Source organism: Macaca fascicularis, chromosome 4 (genome assembly GCF_037993035.2).
Source record: "Macaca fascicularis isolate 582-1 chromosome 4, T2T-MFA8v1.1".
NCBI lineage: Eukaryota > Metazoa > Chordata > Mammalia > Primates > Cercopithecidae > Macaca > Macaca fascicularis.
Window position 1 is genome coordinate 77,669,575 of NC_088378.1, and position 23,305 is coordinate 77,692,879.

The following is a 23,305-nucleotide window of genomic DNA, read 5'->3' on the forward strand; positions in this document are numbered from 1 at the left end:
ATGCATTCTTTTTTCCTTCTTCCTTAACAATCCCCTTCCCTTTTTCCAATTAAAATGGAGAAGTTTGCACCGGTACCTGCTCCCAATTAAATGAATACTGCATTACCAGCCGCACTCCCGGATCTTCTTTACCCTCCCTTCATTAGCCTTATTCCTCTGAGGCTGCCTGGCTGTCTGCCAGGGACTTATGGCAAGAATTCAAAATCTTGCACACTTTATCCCCTCCAAATCATTCTTGAATATAAGCAGTCTGCTCCTTAGGCCTAGCAAGAGAAATCCAAGAACGTGTTCAAAATGGATAGGGGGTTGGGAGGGAGAGAAGAGAAAAAAAAATGATTTATTTAAAAGGCTAAAAGCCTATGCAAAGAAAGACAAGCTAAGAGAGGTTAAGCTTCCCAGTTAATTGACCTTAGTTTCTTTTTTAAAAGCTTGAGTAGGAAGAACAACAAATGACAGTTCAATGGCCTTGCTTTATTTCTGAGTGCCTTCATGTCTACAGGAAGTACATCATCATCTTCGCACCTCAGGCATACCGACTCCCAACACTCAAAATAATGTACCATGACTGAAGAGGCCAATATTGGAAGCTTAAGCAACTGCTGTTATATATATATATATATAGATCAACATGAAATTTTCCAACAAATGTGAATGCTATGGGGCCATTGCATCAGCCATTCTCAACTGACACTTGGAATCAGTGAACATGCATCAAGCTGTCATGAATGATGACCTAGGTGTCAGACCAAAAAAACAAATGGGCATTTTGTGTGCCTCCACTACTCTCTAAAACTTTGCAAATTTCATTTACAGAACTGTTGAGCATACTTGAGCAGAATATGTGATCAAATTCCAATTCTAGTACATACTGTGTGTGTGACCTTGGGCAAGTTATTTAACTTCTCCAAGGCTCGTGGTCATCATTTGTAAAGTGGGACTAATAACTATATCCAGAATGATATGCTTTTTGTGCATTAAATAGTTCATGTAAAGCACTGAGCACAATTCCTGGCACGTGGTACATAGTTAGCTACTGTATATTCTCATTATTTTGCTACTATTATTAATGCTAGGCAAAAATTACACCATATGATCTGATAGAACTTTTGGAGCCTTTCCCAGAATATGGCAAGGGCTAAAGACAATTTGCAGATGATTTTTAATTTTACAAAATTAAAAATGTGCAATTGGATTCTCAGAAGTTGACCCTTGTTTGGCACAGAACCCAACACAGCTATGACATCTGATAAGGTCAATATTGGAAAACCTATCCTTTAGTGGTAATTATAAGTCATCAAATTCTTCAAGCACCTTAAAGAATATATCACCATTGCTGACTTTTTATCAGAACAATATGTAATTGCACACTTCAAAAAGTCGTCACCAATTTGTTTCAGTTCTTAGAATTAACATAGTATTTGTTTTATCTCCTAGTGACAAACTTCCCAAGCATGCTATAATGCCGCAGTTCATCACTTGAAGAAAAAAAGCAAAGCAATGCAAAAAGCCATAATTACTAAATCATTTTAAGTGGCTCTATTGATAAAAAGACAAAAAAATCATATATATGAATTGGGATAAATATGATAAACAAATTCCTGCTGACTGTTTTTTATCTCCAACAACAGACACCACTGATGTCTGTACACGAGCTGCACAATTATTGACTGATTTATAAGAAATATGCTGTGTGTTGTCTAAGAAACCCAAGGCAGTAGACATAATCTCAAAATAGGAAGTCACTTTATAAATAGCTATTTTTAATGTGTGAAATTTTTAACTAATATCTAACAGTTGTACATGTTTGGGGGATACCTGTGATATTTTGATATCTGTATACAATGTGTAGTAATAATCCAATCAGGTAATTGTTACATCCATCGTCTCAAGCATTTACCTTTTCTTTGCGTTGAGAACATTACAATTCTTCTCTTCTAGAAAATAACTATTTTTGATTGATCAAATCCAGGTCAAATTTCCTATAGCACTTTACAATAATTATTAGGAATGCAAGCACTGGAATCAAAGATCTGGAATTATATTACAGCCTCAACTTGCTTGCTATGTAACCTCTAAAAAGTCATTTAACTTATCAGACCCTCTATTTCCTCAAATAGGGCTTATAACATGTGCAAGGTGATGTTTTTAAGGATTACATTTAAAATGCTTAACTTGAGCCATAAGAAGCTCTCTACTTTACCATGATCATGATCATCATCACTATTATTACTGTCAAGTTTTTTTACTTTTCAAAAATTAGTTCTTAAAATAGGAAAATAATGTGAAATATGAAGCAAGAGATTATGATGTATATCAAATATTAGTGAGAATGCATTGATCCCACTAGAGGTAACACACACTCACTGATTCAGATCATGCATATTTGAGGACAGCTAAATTAGGATCATTCTCAGAAATTATACTTTAAGGAATGGATTGAAAAATCTACTACATCCAGGAAGTTATATATATATATAGTTATTTAACAAAAAGACAGAATTACATGCACTAGCACAGAAGATACAAATCAAGTCACATAGCAATGAGGGAGAGCCAGTACTTAAGCTCAGGTCTGCCAATTCCAGGTAAAGGTCTTTCATGTGATATTTATACTCAGTAAGTCAGAGATGCCATCTTACCTGGTTATGTGAGAAAAAAGAAAAGATTCAACAGGAAGGTAATAATATTTTCCATTGTTGCACTATCACAAGCATTTTAAAATTACAAAACTAATTTTAAATGAAAATGTGTTCTTAAACCTCAAGTGTCACATGTATCCCCTTGAACCTGCCTATCGACCAAAGATCCTATCTTGGTTAGTGGCACTACCATTCACCTATCCCAGAAACCTGGGAGCCATTCTGCTATTTCCCCACTCAAAAGTCACCTTTGTACTAATAATTCCACTTCCATGACATTGGCTAAAACAGAATCATCTTTGTTGATACTTAGTTCAAAACCTCATTGTCTTATGCCTGAACTACTGTAATAGTCTCCAACTGGTCTCCTTTATCGCAGACTCTACCACTCATTGCATTCTCCAAATTCTCATCAAAATAATCTTGCTAACACAGTCTGATTGTGCTATTTCTCAGTTTGAAACCTGTGATCTCATGTCAGACTCTTCTCAGCCGAGCCCCATGTGCCTGCCCCTCCCTACCGTCATCCTTCATGCCCACTCTCATCCCCAGTGCCCTCCGTGTAACAGCCATATTCTTTTTCATTTTGTTACCTGTTCTTCTAGCTTATGTTAGTTCTGCAGTCTATAATGGTTTTATTTTCCCATTTAGCCTAAATATCACACGAGTGCTTGAAAAGAAACTTCTATGTAAGTTCTATATAGACCCATTGGGTGAAGCTTCTGTCAGCTACTGAGAGAAGTGTGTTAAGATATTTTTGAATTGTGGATTTGTCATTCTCCCATGTAGTGTTATCCATTTATGTTTATATATTTTTAAGTCAAACTTAATTTTTAAAATTTATATATATAAATATATATTTTGAAACAAGGTCGTATTCTGTCAACCAGGCAGTGGTGTGATCACAGCTCACTGTAACCTCCAAACTCCTGGGCTCAGGTGGTACTCCCACCTCAGCCTCCCAAGTAGTTGGGAATACAGGCAGGTGTCATCATGCTCAGTTAGTTATTTAAGTTTTAGTAGAGACAGGGTCTTGCTATGTTGCCCAGGCTTGTATCAAACTCTTGGCCCCCACTGATCCTCCTGCCTTGGCCTCCCAAAGTGCTGGAATTACAGGCATGAGCTACTACAACTGGACTTAAGTTAAACTTTAAAGGGTCTGTTTAGGTTATATATTTAATGTACTTTTAAAATTTATTTATTTGAAAGACAATTACTAAAATCTGTACGTAAATATTAAGACATTAACAATGAATTTTTTAATAAAATGACAATTTATAGTTGCATAAACTTATGGCACACAAAGAGATGTTAATAAGGAATAATTAAATCGAACTAGTTAACATATCCATCATCTCAAATACTTAATATTCTTTTGTGGTAAGAATATTAGAAATTTACTCTCAGCAATTTTGAAATGTATAGTACTCTTATTAACTATATCTATTTTTAACAATATTAGGCTTATATAATTTTCTAATATGCACACATATATATTTATATGTTCCATTTAACTTTATACAGGTTTAAATTATTCTATAAGAAAATAATATAGTGATAATAACTGTCTTCGGGCTAGTAATTATCTGGGATTCTTTTTCATCATTTACTTTCATCGTTGCTGTGTCTTTATGTTTTAAGTATAAATCTTTAGAGAGAATACTACTGAAATTTTAAAAATCCAGTCTGACCAATTCTGTCTTTTATTTGGAGAGTTTACTCCATACACATTAATTGTGACTACTGGATTGTTTGAATTTACTTCACTTAATTTGTGCATCTGAGACTGCCCTATTTGATTTTTGTTCTGTCTCTCTTTTTAGCTTGTCTGTCTCTTTAATTCCTTCAAGAAGTGTGTACTGAACAATTACTATCTTGCAAGCACTGTTCTAGCACTGGAGATTGGAGCTGAAGGAGATAAAGACTCTTGCTCTCAGGGAGATTACATTCTAGTGGGAGAGGAGAGACAACGAATAAGCATGTAATTGAATATCAACATAAATAAATAGTAATGAAAATATTTTTAAAAGTTATGTTCTATTCTTATTGTCCTTACTCTTCTCAGAAGCTCATTTTTCTTCTGAGGCTATAGGAGTAGCTTTGTAATGGATCTCCCCTTGTCCTGTATCTCCTTTTCTAGTCCATCTGCCTCACTAATATTCTCATGTTGTGATTTAAATATTACTTTCCTAGCTTAAAACCTTCAACATCACCCTCTTGGCTACTTCATAGAGCAAAAATAACTTAGGCCAACATTCAAAATCCTCTACAAAATGGGATCAACCTACATTTTCTACCTCTTTCTTCAATAGAAATATAGTGAAATATTGCTATACAACTTAGAAATATAGCAATAGAAACACAGCGAAATATACCTATACCACTTAATTCAACTGATGAGTAAAAGTTTATCTTGCTTGCTGGGGTGGGAATGATATGAAAGAAAAAGTGACAGAGTGGAGGAGAAGAGGAAAAGACTAGAAAAGAATTACTTTAGGTATAAAATGTTAATATCGCCTTTAAAATTTAGGGAAATTATTAACACATTAATTTGACTTTCTTTAGTATACATGTATGGAGCACCTGCTATATGCCAAGCACTGTGCTAAGCCCAAGGATTATAAAGACGAATAATAAGACGTAATATTTGCCTTCAAGGATGGTAGAGCTCAGTGAGAAAATGATAAATAAACAGATAGTTAGAATAAAATGTGCTAAGTATTACGACAGAAGGATCTGTGAAGTGCAACTAGAGAACTCAGGCAGGAGGCTCTGTAAAGGTTTCAGGTGAATTCGCTCTTCTACTGAGAAAACAGCATGAGCGCTGAGAAAGGCAGGCCTTCATGCTTTCAGAGCATTTAAGGACTCTTTTGCTTGCAGATATTATAGTAATAAATTGATATATTTAAAATAGTATTAATGTCACACCATAAAAGTATCACCAACTTTTGCATATACTGCTTTAAATTATTTCACGAACTTTTGATTAAACATAAGACAGTAAGGGTATGCAGTTATTTATTCCTCACCCTTGAAAACCATACTAAACTGACAGTAAAATAATTTTAAGGCTTAGAAACCCTTAAGGATGAAAAGAAGAGAAGAAGATACCAGATAAGTTATTTCAAAAACATTTCTGAAACGTTATAACGTAAATGGATGAATAGTAACTGCTTAGCAAACTAGATAAAGCTGAAGCCTTAACCTGAATTGAAGAAAACCAATAGGAAACTGCCAATTTTACCTCAAAAACCCAAAGAGATTTTCCCTTCAAGCTAGAGAAACTGAATGGCCCAGGGAATACATGCATATAAATATTTAGACTCTCTCAGTTAAAAAGCCATGTTACCACTTCATCATACTAATAAACCACAACTATCAAGATATCCCATTATAAAGACTTCCCAAATTATTATTTGGCTCTTTTACTCTTAAATATAGAGAAACAGTCAAAGGACCCCCCAACCTGTGGAGAAATATTCTAACATGAAAGGAAAAATCCAAAACATAGAATTTGGAATCTGAATAAGGTTTCCAGAGAGAAAGTTGGGTTTCTGGACAGAAATACTAAAAGTGGAAGGCAATGAAGAGAAACTTTCAAAGTTTTGAGGGGAAATTATTTCTAATGTAAAATTGAATACCTTGCCAGAGTATAGATCAAGTATAATTACAGAATAAAGATATTCTGGTATATTCAAGGTCACAAAATTTTACCTCCTCAGTATTCTTGTCAGGAATTTTCTTGGAAATGAATTCCACTGCAAAGTTGACAGTAAACCAAGAAGAACATCAGGAAAGAGAAACATAGCTCAAGACAAAGATAAAGAGAAAATCTCAGAATGGTGGTGAGGGCTCTAGAATGGACACCTTCAAGAAAAAAAACAAGAAAAAATAATGTCTAAAAATATTGAAAGTAAAACAAATTCACTTAACATAGATGTGGCTATCAAAACCAGGAACACCTGTTGAAGGGAAGCTCAATATAGATTATGTATTCACATGGAAAAATGGAGAGGGTTGAAGAATAAGCACACAGATTATCAAAGGAAGAAAATTTGAAAACTGAAAAAGGAACTCAGTGTGTTCAATAACTGACCTGTTACAAAGTTTCATCACTTTTTAATGTTTAAAACATGATTTCAGGAAACTCTAGGAAAGGAAATATTTAAAATCAACTCCACTGACAAAGTTTTGCAAATTGATTTATTTGAAAAGCTCCTGATATACGCTGACATACTTCGTCACTGACAGCTAGATTATACAGAAAGGGTTTTTGTTTGTTGGAGATGTCATTGGTACCTTATTCTAATTACCGAAATAAATGTCATCGATGTGCCTCTCTCTTAAAAATTGTGACAAAAAAATAAGAAAATAAATTGCCTTGTTTAACTAGCCTCCTAAAGTTAAGCTGGCTGAAAATTAGAATTTTTACCAAAACTACAAGGTCCCCTGAGACTCCCCAGAAATCTTACAATACAATTCAGCCTAGTTTGAGTGGCTATTCCCTACAACAATCTCTAATTGGTATGTGTAATAAAACCTAAGCTATATAAGCGAAACAAGATTTGGGGGGAAACTTAGTGATTATTTTTTAATTATGACTACTTTACTGGGCCGGGTGCGGTGGCTCATGCCTGTAATCCCAGCACTTGGAAGGCCAAGGCGGGTGGATCACCTGAGGTCAGGAGTTTGAGACCAGCTTAACCAACATGATGAAACCCCATCTCTACTAAAAATACAAAATTAACCGGGCTTGGTGGTGCGCACCTGTAATCCCAGCTATTCAGGGGGCTGAGAGAGGAGAATAGATTGAACCTGGGAGGGCAAGGTTGCAGTGAGCTGAGATCGTGCCATTATACTCCAGCCTGGGCAACAACAGTGAAACTCCGTCTCAAAAAATAAAATAAATAAATAAATAAAAATAAAGAATACTTTACATGAAGCTTCATTTGAATACTTTACTGTATTTTCATTCCTACAGGAAAAGTCTGCAAGGTAAAAAGAAACAGCTTATTCTTCGCTTCATTCTAGTATCACCTCAGACCTTCTCAAAGCACTTCAAACTTACTAGCTCATGAATTCAAAAACTTCATTAAGAAGCCAGGCTGGTTTAGAAAAATGACCATCCACTTTGGGTCAATCGAAAGTGGAGAAAGAGAGTTATGTTGTGGTCTAGGAATGCCTAATATGCTCAGTGTCCAGTTCACAAGTGAAATAGATTTATTTATGAAAAACAATAAGCTACCTCTTGTTTTCAAACAAAATTTCTTTAAATTTACATAAAATTAGACAAATTATGCTTTTCCCCTAAATTTAATAAATTTAATAAACTTATTCAGCCCTCTTCCAGTTTTCAACAAACTAAGCAAATGCTCATCGGAGAACAATGAAAACTCAGTAATTAGTTCAAAATTTATAAACTTACATCTGACGTCATTATCTGAATTCCTATAAATAAAAATCATAAAACTTAACTTTAGAATAAAACTTAATTTTTCACCAGTGGGAATATCATCTTCTCTCCAAATTAACCCACTTCTCCAAAACAAGAATAACCATTGTAACAGTGCTTACATGGTTCAACTATATACAATGCCAAAATTAGTTTTCTGAGGCATTAAAAGGTACCACTTATGTATATAACTACTAGCTTCACTAATAAGCCTTCTAAAGTTCTGGATTTCTTTTGATATGGTAATAACCTAACTCAGAGGCAGAGAGAAGGGATCATAAATATATTACCTACTTAAAATCGAGTAAAAGGGGTCCTAGTGTGCAATGGGAAAGTTTCATATGTGAAAAAATATACCATCTATCATTTGGTAGTATTTAAGCTATTTGATAACTATCTTGGAAAGGAATGTTTTCCTCTTCGAGTTAAACTTCTTGCATTTTATTTAGAGTCATATTCATCAAAGTCGTTTCCGGGGCAAGGAATAAGCCTACACAAATAAGACAATTCCAAGAAAGATATTTTCTAATATCTTGACAAAAATTATCCTTCCTTTCTCATCCTGGAACTACAGAGTGAGTTCATTCCAATACACTAACCATTACAAAATCATTTTAGAAGAACCTCAACAACAGTAAAATTGGCCTCATTATTGCAGTGTACTCACACTTTTTGTACACAGGTCCAAGACATACGGAGTCAAAACCACCTCTGATGCCTTCTGACAGATTGGAGATGAACCAGATTCCACAGGGTGTACACGCCAAGGACATCTAGAAGCCAAATGACAAAAATTAACATCTCCAGATTCTGTCTGTGCAGACACAGGAGCAACACAGATTTATAAACTCTGAGTGTATCATCAAGAGAATCAAGTCAAATGCAGCTTTGTTCTCTTACAATATTTCATCAAAAATAGCATCATATCCTAAAAGCTGGGTTTTATATATCAAAAACTAACTTCGTTGTAATTTGTTTATATTAGGCTTGATTTTCATTTCAAATGGAACAGAATCTCAGACAGGGTGTTGACTTTTTACAGAGCTTTTATTAAAATATTTTATGAATTTTATAGCTAGAACTTTAACTCATTTGTGGAAAGTACATCTTAAGGTCATCTAAGCCAAGCTTTAGGGCAAGTGTCACCTGGGTTGAAGTTAAACATCTTAAAGATAAAATAGAGCTAATACTAACATCTGCATCTTGGGGATATTAGGATGGAATTTAGCACAGTACCTGACACACAGTATTTTTAAAATGTGAGGTTTATCATTTTAATTATTGTTCTCATTCACTTAAAACTTACATATTTCTAAGAACTACCCTTCTTACTCTCATTCCAGTTAGTTGCCCCTTTTTTAATCAATGGAGGCAGTTATTGTAGAAGATTGCTCCAGAGTCAAAAGAGAAAGGCAGGACATTTTAATGGTGAGCAAAAGAACTTTCAATGAGCTCAGAAACTACCTCAAAACCTACAGCAAAAGTAATTATCAGAATTTCCAGAAACAAAATTAAAACAATTCTATAGCACCATACAACATCACATAAGGGTAGCAAGACCACATGTTAGGTGCTTCATTCTATATCCTTTAATTCCCTCTCCCTTATGCAACATCACTATATGAGTACAGCATATGCTTTAGTTCTGCCTTAGCCTGCTTTTCCCACAAATCAGGGCCAAATATAATGTCTATGAGAAATTTATTTGAAAATGCAACCTTGGGAAGTATGATCAAGAGATAAGAAAAATTAAATCAGATGAGGAGACAGACAAAATATACTACATTAAGTAGGATATATTATCAAGTTGGTGCCATTATGAGCAACTGGTTGTTTAATCTAGTCAGACTTTCTGAGAAACCTTATGAAACTGATTTCAGAACCATGTCTCCAGATAAAGAAAAGAGAAAGAAATAACTCATGGTTTCCTATTCCCCAGTGATCAAGGATCACTCTGTATGTTGTTACCTTTCGTGCAATTCTAAGTTGCTCGTGAATGACTGTCAAACAGGTTGCTACAGGTGTTCTCATGCCATGTGCTGGTGAGACACCATTAGTTTGAATCTGCACAGAATAAATCAAAGAGTACATACAACTGATAAAAACAGCCATAGTTAAAATAAATGTTCAGGATTTAAAATGATGCAAAAGAGTTCAACATATAAAAATCAATCAATGTAATATACCACATTAATAAAATGAAGCAGGCAAACACATGGTCATCTCCATTGATGCAGAAAAGTGATTTTACAAAATACAACATCTGTTCATATAAAAACATTCAACAAGCTGGGAATAGAAAAAACGTTCCTCAAAATGACAAAAGGCATTTAGGAAAAACCCACATTATATTCAAAGATAAAGGATAAAAGCTTTTACATTGAGATCAGGAACAAGACAATCATGTCCACCTTCATCACTTCTGTTTAACCCTGCCCTGGAAGCTCTAGCAATAGCAATTAGGCAAGAAAAAAAATGGAAGGCATACAAATTGGAAAGAAGGAACAAAATTATTTCTATTCAGAGATAGCATTATTTTATATAAAGAAAACTCTAAATAATCAATAAAAGCAATTAGAGCTGATAAGTGTATTCATCAATGTTTCAGGATAAAGATCAACACACAAAAATCAGTTCTATTTCTATATACTGGCAATCAACAATATGAGAGTGAAATTAAGAAAACAATTTTATTCATAATAGCATCAAAAAGAATTAAATATTTAGGAATAAATTTAACCAAGGAATTCCAAGACTCATAAACTGAAAATTACAAAACGTTACTAAAAGAAGTTAAAGGCCTAAATAAAGAGAAAAACATTCCATTTCATTAATTAGAAGATTTATTATTAAGATATTAATACTAACCTGAGCAATCTACAGTCTAGGTACAATCCCAATCAAAATCCTGATGACCTTTCTTAGCAAAAATGGAAAAGCTATTCCTAAAATTCACATAATAATGCAAGTACCCAACACTGGAGCATCCAAATATATAAAGCAAATATTATTAAAACTAAATAGAGAGATAGATGCCACTGCAATAGTAGCTGGAGACCTCAACACCCCACTTTCAGCATTGGACAGATCTCCCAAACACAAAACCAACAAAGAAACATTAGACTTAAAAACTGCACTGTAGATCGAATGAAACTAAAAGATATTTACAGAACATTTCATGCAATGGCTGCAGAATAGATATACTTTTCCTCAGCACATGGATCGTTCTCAAGATAGACCATGTGTCAGGTCATATAAGAAGTCTTAAAACATTCAAAAAAATTGAAATAACATCAAGCATCTTCTCTGACCACATGGGATAAAACTAGAAATCAATAACAAGAGGAATTTTTGAAACTACACAAACACATGGAAATTAACCAATATGCTCTGAATAACCAATGGGTCAATGAAGAAATTAAGAATGAAATTGAAAAGTTTCTTGAAAAAAAATTAATGGAAGCATAACTAAGCAAAACTTTTGGGATACAGCAAAAGCATTACTAAGAGAGAAGTTTGTACCTGCAACTGCCTATGTCAGAAAAGAAGAAAAACTTCCAATAAGCAACCTAATGATACATCTTAAAGAACTAGAAAAGCAAGAGTAAACCAAATCCAAAATTAGTCGGAAAAAAGAAATAGCAAAAATTGGAGAAAAATAAGTGAATTTGAAATGAAGAAAACAATACAAAAGGTTAATGAAACAACAAAAAAAAAGCTTTTTAAGACAGATAAACAAAATAGACAAACTTTTAGCCACACTACCTAAGAAAAAAAGAAAGACTCAAATAAACAAAATTGGAGATGCAAAAGGAGACATTACAACTGAGTGCAGAAATTCAAAGGATCATTAGTGGCTGCTGTGAGCAACTATATGCCAATAAATTGGAAAATATTTTAAAAATGGACAAATTCCCAGACAAATGTAACCTACCAAAGTTGAACTGTTAAGAAATACAAAACCTGAACAGACCAATAACAAGTAATTGGATTGAAGCTGTAATAAGAAGTCTCCCATAAAAGAAAAAAAGTCCAGGAAATGATGGCTGATGGCTTCACTGCTGAATTCTACCAAACATTATAAAAGAACTAATACCAATCCTATTAAAACTATTCCAAAGACTAGAGGAGAAGGGAATACTTCCAATCTCATTCTACGAGACCATTATTACTCTAATACCAAAACCAGACAAATATACATCAAAAAGAGGAAACTCTAAGCCAATATCACTGATCAATATTGATGCAAAAATCCTAAAAAAATGTACTAAAAAGGCAAATTCAACAACACACTTAAACATTATTCATCATGATCATGTGGGATTTATCTCAGGGATGGAAGAATGGGTAAACATATGCAAATCAACAATGTGATACATCATATCAACAGAATGAAGGATAAAAACCATATAATCATTACAATTAATGCTGTAAAAGCATTTGATAAAATTCAACACCGCTTCATGATAAAATCCTCAAAAACCCATGATAGAAGGAACAAGCCTCAACATAATAAAAGCTTTATAGGACAGACCCACAGCTAGTATCATAGCAAATGGGTAAAAACTGAAAGCCTTTCCTCTAAGATCAAGAACATGAGAAGGATGCTCACTTTCACCACTGTTATTCAACATAGTACAGGAAGTCCTAGCTATAGCAATCAGACAAGAGAAAGAAATAAAGGGCATCCAAATTGGAAATGAAGAGATCAGATTATCTCTGTTTGCAGATGATATAATCTTATATTTGGAAAACCAAAGACTCCACCAAAAAACTATTAGAATGAATAAAATTCAGTAAAGTTGCAAAATACAAAATCAACATACAATAACCAGTAGCATTTCTATATGCCAATAGCTAGCATTGTGAAAAAGACATAAAAAAGTAATTTCATTTATAATAGCTACAAATAAAATAAAATGCCTAGGAATTACCTAACCAAAGAAGTAAAAGATCTCTGCAATAAAAACTATAAAACACTGATGCAAGAAATTGAAGACAACACCAAAAAATGGAAAGATATTCCATCTTTATGGATTAAAAGAATCAATAATGTTAAAATGACCACACTACTCAAAGCAATCTGTAGATTTTTTGTAATCTCTACCACAATACCAATGACATTCTTCACAGAAATAGAAAAAACAGTCCTAAACTCTATACGGAACCACAAAATACCTGAAATAGCCAAAGCTATTCTGAGCAAAAATAACAAAACCAAAGGAATCACTTTACCTTACTTTAAATTATACTATGGAGCTGTAGTAACCAAAACATCAAGGAACTAACATAAATACAGACACACAGATCAGTGGAACAGAATAGAGAACCGAGAGCTAAAACCTATACATTTATAGTGAACTCATTTTTGACAAAGGTGCCAAGAACACACATTGGGAAGAGAAACCGTCTCTTCAATGAATACTGCAGAAAAAACGGGATTTGAAGAAGAGTGAAACGAGACCCCTATTTCTTGCTTAAAATCACAATGGAAGACAGACTTAAATCTTAGACCTCAAACTATGAAACTGCTAAAAGAGAACATTGGGGAAACTCTCCAGGACCTTGGTTTGGGCAAAGACTTCTTGAGTAATACTCCACAAGCACAGGAAACCAAAGCAAAAATGGGCAAATGGCATCACATCAAGTTAAAAAGCTTATGCACAGCAAAGGAAACAATCAACAAAGTGAAGAGGCAACCCACAGAATTAAAGAAAATATTTGCAAACTTCCCATCTGACACATGATTAGTAATCAGAATATATAAGAAACTCAAACAATTCTATGGGAAAATATCTAATAATCCAATCTTTTAAAGGGGCAAAAATTCTGAATAGACATTTCTCACAAAAGACATACAATGGCAAACAGGTATATGAAAAGGTGCTCAACATCACTGATCATCAGAGAAATACAAATCAAAACTATAATGACATATCATCTCATCCCAGTTAAAATGGCTTATATGCAAAAGCCAGCCAATAACAAATGCTGGCGAAGATGTGGAGAAAAGGGAACCCTGGTACAATGTTAGTGGAAATGCAAATCAGTACAACCACTATGGAGAAGAGTTTGGAGGTTCCTCAAAAAAAATAAAATAAAATAATTGATTTCCTGTGGCTGGCAAGATGGTCAAGTAGGAACAGCTCTGGTCTGCAGTTCCCAGTGAGATCAATGCAGAAGGCAGGTGATTTCTGCATTTCCAACTGATATACCCAGATCATCTCATTGGAACTGGTTAGACAGTGGGTGCAGCCAATGGAGGGTGAGCCAAAGCAAGGTGGGGCATTGCCTCATCCAAGAAGTGCAAGGGGTCAGGGAATTCCCTCCCCTGGCCAAGGGAAGCTGTGAGGGACCCTGCCATGAGGAACAGTGCACTCCAGCCCAGATACTACACTTTTCCCATGGTCTTCACAACTCACAAACCAGGAGATTCCCTCAGGTGTCTATGCCACCAGGGCCCTGAGTTTCAAGCACAAAACTGGGAGGCTGTTTGGGCAGACACTGAGCTAGCTGCAGGAGTTTTTTTTTTTTTTTTTTTTCATACCCCAGTAGCACCTGGAACACCAGCAAGACAGAACCACTCATTCACCTGGAAAGGGGGCTGAAACCAGGGAGCCAAAGTGATTTAGCTCAGCGGATCCCACCCCTATGGAGCCCAGCAAGCTAAGATCCAATGCTTGAAATTCTTGCTGCCAGCACAGCAGTCTGAAGTCTACCTGGGACTCTTGAGCTTGGTAGGGGGAGGGTCGTCCAACTTGGTAGGGGGAGGGGCATCGAACATGAGGCTTGAGTGGGCGGTTTGCCCCTCACAATGTAAACAAAGCTGCCCAGAAGTTCGAACTGGGCAGAGCCCATTGCAGCTCATCAAAGCCACTGTAGCCAGACTGCCTCTCTAGATTCCTCCTGTCTGGGCAAGGCATCTCTAAAAGAAAAGCAGCAGCCCCAGTCAGGGGCTTATAGATAAAACTCCCTTCTCCCTGGGACAGAGCACCTGGGGGAAGGAGCAGTTGAGGGTGCAGCTTCAGCAAACTTAATGTTCCTGCCTGCTGGCTCTGAAAAGAGCAGCAGATCTCTCTGTACAGTGCTCCAGCTCTGCTAAGGGACAGATTGCCTGCGTAAATAGGTCCCTGACCCCCGTGCCTCCTGACTGGGAGACACCTCTCAGCAAGGGCCGACAGACACCTCAGACAGGAGAGCTCTGGCTGACATCTGGCGGATGCCCCTCTGGGATGAAGCTTCCAGAGTAAGGAACAGGCAGCAATCTTTGCTGTCCTGCAGCCTCTGCTGGTGATATCCAGGCAAACAGGGTCTGGAGTGGATCTCCAGCAAATTCCAGCAGATCTGTAGCAGACGGGCCTGAGTGTTAGAAGGAAAACCAACAAACAGAAAGGAAAAGCATCAACATCAACAAAAAGGGCGTCCACACAGAAACCCCATCCAAAAGTCACTAACATCAAAGACCAAAGGTAGATAAATCCACAAAGATGAGGAAAAACCAGCCCAAAAGGGCTAAAATTTCCAAAAACCAGAAGACCTCTTCTCCTCCAAAGGATCACAGCTCCTTGCCAGCAAGGGAACAAAACTGGACAAAGAGTGAGTTTGATGAACTGACAGAAGTAGGCTTCAGAAGGTGGGTAATAAGAAACTCCTCTGAGCTAAAGGAACATGTTCCACCCCAATGCAAGGAAGCTAAGAACCTTGAAAAAAGGTCCAAGGAAATGCTAACTAGCATAACCAGTTTAGAGAAGAACATAAATGACATGATGGAGATGAAAAACACAGCACAAGAACTTTGTGAAGCTTACACAAGTATCAATAGCCAAATCAATCAAGCAGAAGAAGGGATATCAGAGATTGAAGATGAACTTAATGAAATAAAGTGAGAAGACAAGATAACAGAAAAAAGAATGAAAAGGAATGAACAGAGCCTCCAAGAAATATGGGAATATGTGAAAAGACCAAACTTACATTTGACTGGTATACCTGAAAGTGATGAGGAGAATGGAACCAAGCTGGAAAACTCTCTTCAGGAGATTATCCAGGAGAACTTCCGCAACCTAGCAAGAAAAGCCAACATTCAAATTCAGGAAATACAGAGAACACCACAAAGATACTCCTCGATAAGAGCAACCCCAAGACACATAATCGTCAGATTCACCAAGGTTGAAATGAAGGAAAAAAATGTTAAGGGCAGCCAGAGAGAAAGGTCGGATTACCCACAAAGGGAAGCCCATCAGACTAACAGTGGATCTCTCTGCAGAAACCATACGAGCCACAAGAGAGTGGGGGCCAATTTTCAACATTCTTAAGGAAAAGAATTTTCAATCCAGAATTTCATATCCAGCCAAATTAAGCTTCATAAGTGAAGGTGAAATAAAATCCTTTACAGACAAGCAAATCCTGAGAGATTTTGTCATCACCAGACTTGCCTTGCAAGAGCTCCTGAAGGAAGCAGTAAATATGGAAAAGAAAAACTGGTAGGAGCAACTGCAAAAACATACTGAATCATAAAGACCATTGACACTACGAGGAAACTGCATTAACTAACCAGCAAAATAACCAGCTAGCACCATAATGACAGGATTAAATTCACACATAACAATATTAACCTTAAATACAAACAGACTAAATGCCCCAATTAAAAGATACAGACTGACAAATTGGATAAAGAGTCAAGACCCATCAGTGTGTTGTATTCAGGAGACCCATCTCAGGTGCAAAGACACACATAGGCTCAAAATAAAAGGATGGAGGAAGATTTACCAACCAAATGGAAAGCAAAAAAAAAAAGCAAGGGTTTCAATCCTAGTGTCTGATAAAACAGACTTTAAGCCAACAAAGATCAAAAAAGACAAAGAAGGGCATTACATTATGGTAAAGGTAATGCAACAAGGAGAGGTAACTATCCTAAATATACATGCACTGAATACAGGAGCACCCAGATTCATAAAGCAAGTTCTTAGAGACCTACTAAGAGACTTAGACTCTCACACAATAATAATGGGAGACTTTAACACCCCACTGTCTATATCAGACAGACCAATAAGACAGAAAATTAACAAGGATACTCAGGACTTGAACTCAGCTCTGGACCACGTGGACCTAATAGACATCTACGGAACTCTCCACCCCAAATCAACAGAATATACATTCTTCTCAGTATCACATAACACTTATTCTAAAATTGACTGTATAATTGGAAGTAAAACACTCCTCAGCAAATGCAAAAGAAGGGAAATCATAACAAAGTGTCTTTCAGACCACAGTGCAGTCAAATTAGAACTCAGGATTAAGAAACTCACTCAAAACTGCACAACTACATGGAAAATGAACAATTTGCTCCTGAATGACTACTGGGTAAAGAACAAAATTAAGAGAGAAATAAAGAAGTTTGTTGAAACCAATGAGAACAAAGACACAACATACCAGAATCTCTGGGACACAGCTAAAGCAGTGTTAAGAGGGAAACATATAGCATAAATGCCCACAGGAGAAAGCAGAAAAGATCTAAAATTGACACCCTAACATCACAATTAAAAGAACTAGAGAAGCAAGAGCAAACAAATTCAAAAGCTAGCAGAAGGCAAGAAATAACTAAGATCAGAGCCGAACTGAAGGAGATAGAGACATGAAAAGCCCTTCAAAAAATCAATGAATCCAGGAGCTGGTTTTTTGAAAAGATTAACAAAATAGATAGACCGCTAGCCAGACTACTAAAGGAAAAAAAAACAAAACAAAACGAGAAGAATCCAATAGACACAATTAAAAAATGATAAAGAGGATATCGCCACTTATCCCACAGAAATACAAACTACCATCAGAGAATATAATAAACACCTCTATGCAAAGAAACTAGAAAATCTAGACGAAATGGATAAATTCCTGGACACATACACCTTCCCAAGACTAACTCAATAGGAAGTCCAATCCCTGCATAGACCAATAACAAGATCTGAATTTGAGACAGTAATTAATAGCCTACCAACAAAAAACAGCCCAGGACCAGATGGATTCACAGCCAAATACTACCAGAGGTACAATGAGGAGCTGGTACCATTCCTTCTGAAACTCTTCCAAACAATAGAAAAAGTGGGACTCCTTCCTAACTCATTTTATGATGCCAGCAGCATCCTGATACTAAAACCTGGCAGAGACACAACAAAAAAGAATTTCAGGCCAATATCCTTGATGAATATCAATGAGAAAATCCTCAATAAAATACTGGCAAACCAAAACCAGCAGCACAACAAAAAGCTTATCCACCACAATCAACTCAGCATCATCCCTGGGATGCAAGGCTGGTTCAAGATGCACAATCAATAAACATAATCCATCACATAAACAGAACCAGTGACAAAAACCACATGATTATCTCAGTAGATGCAGAAAAGGCCTTCGTTAAATTCAACAAACTTCATGCGGAAAAACTCTCAATAAACTACATATTGATGAGACATATCTCAAAATAATAAGAGCTATTTATGACAAACCAACAGCCAATATCATACTGAATGGGCAAAAGCTGAAGCATTCCCTTTGAAAACTGGCACAAGAAAATGATGCCCTTTCTCACCACTCCTATTCAACATAGTAGCTATATAGACCAATGGAAAAGAACATACGGTTTTTGTTTTTAATTCTGTTTGCATGGTGAATCACATTTATTGATTTACAGATGTTGAACCAACCCTGTATCTTTGGAATGTAGCCTACCTAATCATGGTGAATTAAGTTTCTGTTGTGCTATTGCATTTGGTTTGCTAGTATTTTGTTGATGTCTGTTTTTTCTTGATTCCATTTTGGTGCAGTGTATGTATCTAGAAATTTATTAATTCCTTTAGGTTATCTAGTTTTTTGGCATATAATTATTCATAACAATCCCTTATGGGCCTCTTTAATTTCTGAAGCACCCACTGTTATGTTTCCTTTTCAGTTTTGATTTTATTTATTTGAGTCTTCTCTCTTTTTTTCTTAGTCTAGCTAAGAGTTTGTTGATTTTATCTTTAAAATCACATGACATAATGACCTCCAGTTCCAGCCAGATTGTTTCAGATGACAGGATCTCATTATTTTCTGTCGGAACAGTACTCTATTGTGTATATATATCACACTTGTTTTATCCAAGAGTCCTTCATGATTGGAAAAAAAAAAAAAAAAAAAAAAAAAAAAAAAACCTCAAGAAACTAGGCATTGAGAACATACCTCAAAATAATTAGTGCCATCTATGAAAAACTGACAGTCATCAGTGAAGAATATTTTATGCAGTGAAACTAAACTTCATAAATGAAGGAAAAATAGTCTTTTTCAGACAGACAAATGCTGAGTGAATTCACCACTATTAAGCCAGCAACACAAGAACTGCTAAAAGGAGCTCTAAATCTTCAATCAAATCCTCAAAATACACCAAAATAGAGCTTCTTTAAAGCATACATCTCACAGGACCTATAAAACAAAAACTCAATAAAAAAAGGTATTCAGGCAACAAAGAGCATGATGAATAGAATAGTACCTCACATCTCAATACTAACATTTAATGTAAATTGCCTAAATGCTCCACTTAAAAGATACGGAATGGCAAAATGAATAAAAATTCACCAACCAAGCATCTGCTGTCTTCAAGAGAATCGCCTAACACATAAAGACACACATAAAGTTAAAGGGGTAGAAAAAGATATCCATACAAATGGACACAAAAGTGAGCAGGAGTCACTATTTTTATATCAGACAAAACAAACTTTAGAGCAAAAGCGGTTTAAAAAGACAAAGAGAGGCATTATATAATGATAAAATAACTTGTCCAACAGGAAAATATGACAATCCTAAATATACATGCACCTAACATTGGAACTCCCAAAATTATAAAACAAACACTACTAGGCCCAAGAAATGAGATAGACAGCAACACGATAATAGTGGAGGACTTCAATAATGGCAGCACTAGACAGGTCAAGACAGAAAGTCAACAAAGAAACAATGAATTTAAATTATACCCTATAACAAATGGACTTAACAGATATTTATAGAATATTTTACCCAACAACTGCAGAATATACATTCTATCCATCAGCACATGGAACATTCTCCAAGATAGACCACCAAGATAGACCATATGATAGGCCACAAAACAAGTCTCAATAAATTTAAGAAAATTAAAATTATATTAAGTACTCTCTCAGACCACAGTAGAATAAAATTGGAAATCAACTCCAAAAGGAACCCACAAAACAATGCAAATACATGGAAATTAAATAACCTGCCCCTGAATGATCATTGGGTCAACAATGAAATCGAGATGGAAATTTAAAAATTCTTTGAACTGAATAATTGTGACACAACCTATCCAAACCTCTGGAATAGGCAAAGACAGTGTTAAGAGGAAAGTTCATAGCTTTAAATGCCTACATCAAAATGTCTGAAAGGGTGCAAATAGATAACCTAAAGTCACACCTCACAGAACTGGAGAAAAAAGAACAAACCAAACCCAAACCCAGCAAAAGAAAAGAAATAACAAAGATCAGAGCAGAACTAAATGAAAATGAAACAAAAAAATACAAAAGATAAATGAAACAAAAAGCTGATTATTTGAAAAGATAAATAAAATTGATAAACCATTAGTGAGATTAACCAAGAAGAGAGAAGATTCAAATAAGCGAAATGGGAGATATTACAACTGATACAAGAGAAATACAAAAGATCATTCAAGGATACTATAAACACCTTTACACAGATAAACTAGAGACCTAGAGGAGAGTGATAAATTCCTGAAAATATACAATCCTCCTACATGTAAAAAGAAAGAATGAAAACTCTGAACAGACCAATAACAAGCAGCAAGATTGAAATGGTAATTTTTAAAAATTGCCAAAAAAGAAAAAGTCCAGAACCAGATGGATTCACAACTGAATTACATAAGACATTCAAATAAGAATTGGTGGGGTGGTGCCAAGATGGCTGAAGAGCAACAGCTCCAGTATGCAGCTCCCAGCATGAGCAACGCAGAAGACGGGTGATTTCTGCATTTCCAACTGAGGTACCAGGTTCATCTCACTGGGGCTTGCCAGACAAGTGGGTGAAACCCACGGAGCAGGGTGGGGCATTGCCTCACCCAGGAAGCACAAGGGGTCGGGGAATTCCCTTTCCTAGCAAAGGGAAGCCGTGACAGAGGGCACCTGGAGAATTGGGACACTCCCACCCCAATTTGGTGCTTTTCCAATGCATAGCAAATGGGACACCAGGAGATTATATCCCATGCCTGGCTTGGAGGGTCCCACACCCCCAGAGGCTCACTCATTGCTAGCCCAGCAGTCTGAGATTGAACTGCAAGGCAGCAGCCAGGCTGGGGGAGGGGTGTCCACCATTGCTGAGGCTTGAGTAGGTAAACAAAGCCATCAAGAAGCTTGAACTGGGTGGAGCCCACCGCAGCTCCAGGAGGACTGCCCGCCTCTGTAGACTCCACCTCTAGGGGCAGGGCATAGCTGAACAAAAGACAGGAGAAACTTCTGCAGACTTAAACATCCCTGTCTGACAGCTTTGAAGAGAGTAGTGGTTCTCCCAGCACAGAGTTTGAGATCTGAGAAAGAACAAACTGCCTCCTCAAGTGGTCCCTGACCCCTGAGTAGCCTAACTGGGAGGCACCTCCCAGTAGGGGGGGTGACTGACACCTCATACAGCCAGTGCTCCTCTGAGATGAAGCTTCCAGAGGAAGGATTAGGCAGCAACATTTGCTGTTCTGCAGCCTCCGCTGGTAATCCCCAGGCAAACAGGGTCTGGAGTGGACCTCCAGCTAACTCCAACAGACCTGCAGCTGAGTGTCCTGACTATTAGAAGGAAAATTAAAAACAGAAAGGACATCTACACCAAAACCTCATCCGTACGTCACCATCATCAAAGAACAAAGGTAGATAAAACCACAAAGATGGGGAGAAACCACAGCAGAAAAGCAGAAAATTCTAAAAATCAGAGTGCCTCTTCTCATCAAAAGGAACGCAACTCCTCGCCAGCAACTGAACAAAGCTGGATAGAGAATGACTTTGACAAGTCGAGAGAAGAAAGCTTCAGAAGATCAGCAATAACAAACTTCTCTGAGCTAAAGGAAGATGTTTGAACCCATCGCAAAGAAGCTAAAAACCTTGGAAAAAGAGTAGATGAGCGGCTAACTAGAATAAACAATGTAGAGAAGTCCTTAAATGACCTGATGGAGGTGAAAACCATGGCACAAGAACTACATGACAAATTCTCAAGTAGCAGATTTGATCAAATGGAAGAAAGAGTATCAGTGACTGAAGATCAAATGAATGAAATGAAGCGAGAAGTTTAGAGAAAAAAGAGTAAAAAGAAACGAACAAAGCCGCCAAGAAATATGGGACTACGTGAAAAGACCAAACCTACATCTGATTGGTGTACCTGAAAGTGACGGGGAGAATGGAACCAAGTTGGAAAACACCCTTCAGGATATCATCCAGGAGAACTTCCCCAACCTAGTGAGGCAAGCCAACATTCAAATTCAGGAAATACAGAGAACACCACAAAGAAAATCCTCGAGAAGACCAACTACAAGACACATAATTGTTAGATTCATCAAAGTTGGAACAAAGGAAAAAATGTTAGGGCAGCCAGAGAGAAAGGTCGGGTCACCCATAAAGGGAAGCCCATCAGACTAACAGTGGATCTCTCAGCAGAAACTCTACAAGAGAGAAGAGAGTGGGGGCCAATATTCAACATTCTTAAAGAAAAGAATTTTCAACCCAGAATTTCATATCCAGCCAAACTAAGCTTCACAAGTAATAGAGAAATAAAATACTTTACAGACAAACAAATGCTGAGAGATTTTCTCACCACCAGGCCTGCCTTACAAGAGCTCCTGAAGGAAGCACTAAACGTGGAAAGGAATAACTGGTACCAGCCACTGCAAAAATATGGCAAATAAAACCATCGATACTAGGAAGAAACTGAATCAACTAATGAGCAACATAACCAGCTAACACCATAATGACAGGATCAAATTCACACATAACAATATCAGCCTTAAATGTAAATGGGCTAGGTGCTCCAATTAAAAGACACAGACTTGCAAATGGGATAAAGAGTCAAGACCCATCAGTTTGCTGTATTCAGGAGACCTATCTCATGTGCAGAGACACACATAGGCTCAAAATAAAGGGATGCAGGAAGATCTACTAAGCAAATGGAAAACATAAAAAAAGCAGGGATT

At 36.5% G+C, this 23,305-nt stretch overlaps 1 long non-coding RNA gene across 11 annotated transcripts in view; it reads right to left on the reverse strand.

Annotated features, from left to right (window-relative positions):
- The window catches only part of LOC102119720 (uncharacterized), a 1,100,133-nt gene that overhangs the window by 769,954 nt on the left and 306,874 nt on the right, over window positions 1–23,305 (reverse strand). For 9 of the 11 annotated variants that reach the window (XR_006697344.3, XR_006697342.3, XR_012433597.1 and 6 more), the window contains exon 2: window positions 8,759–8,864. This is a non-coding gene — a long non-coding RNA (uncharacterized lncRNA). Of the gene's footprint in view, window positions 1–8,758; window positions 8,865–16,062; window positions 16,152–23,305 lie in introns of all 11 variants that reach the window. The other 2 variants (XR_010586309.2, XR_010586308.2) reach the window with 2 other exon arrangements.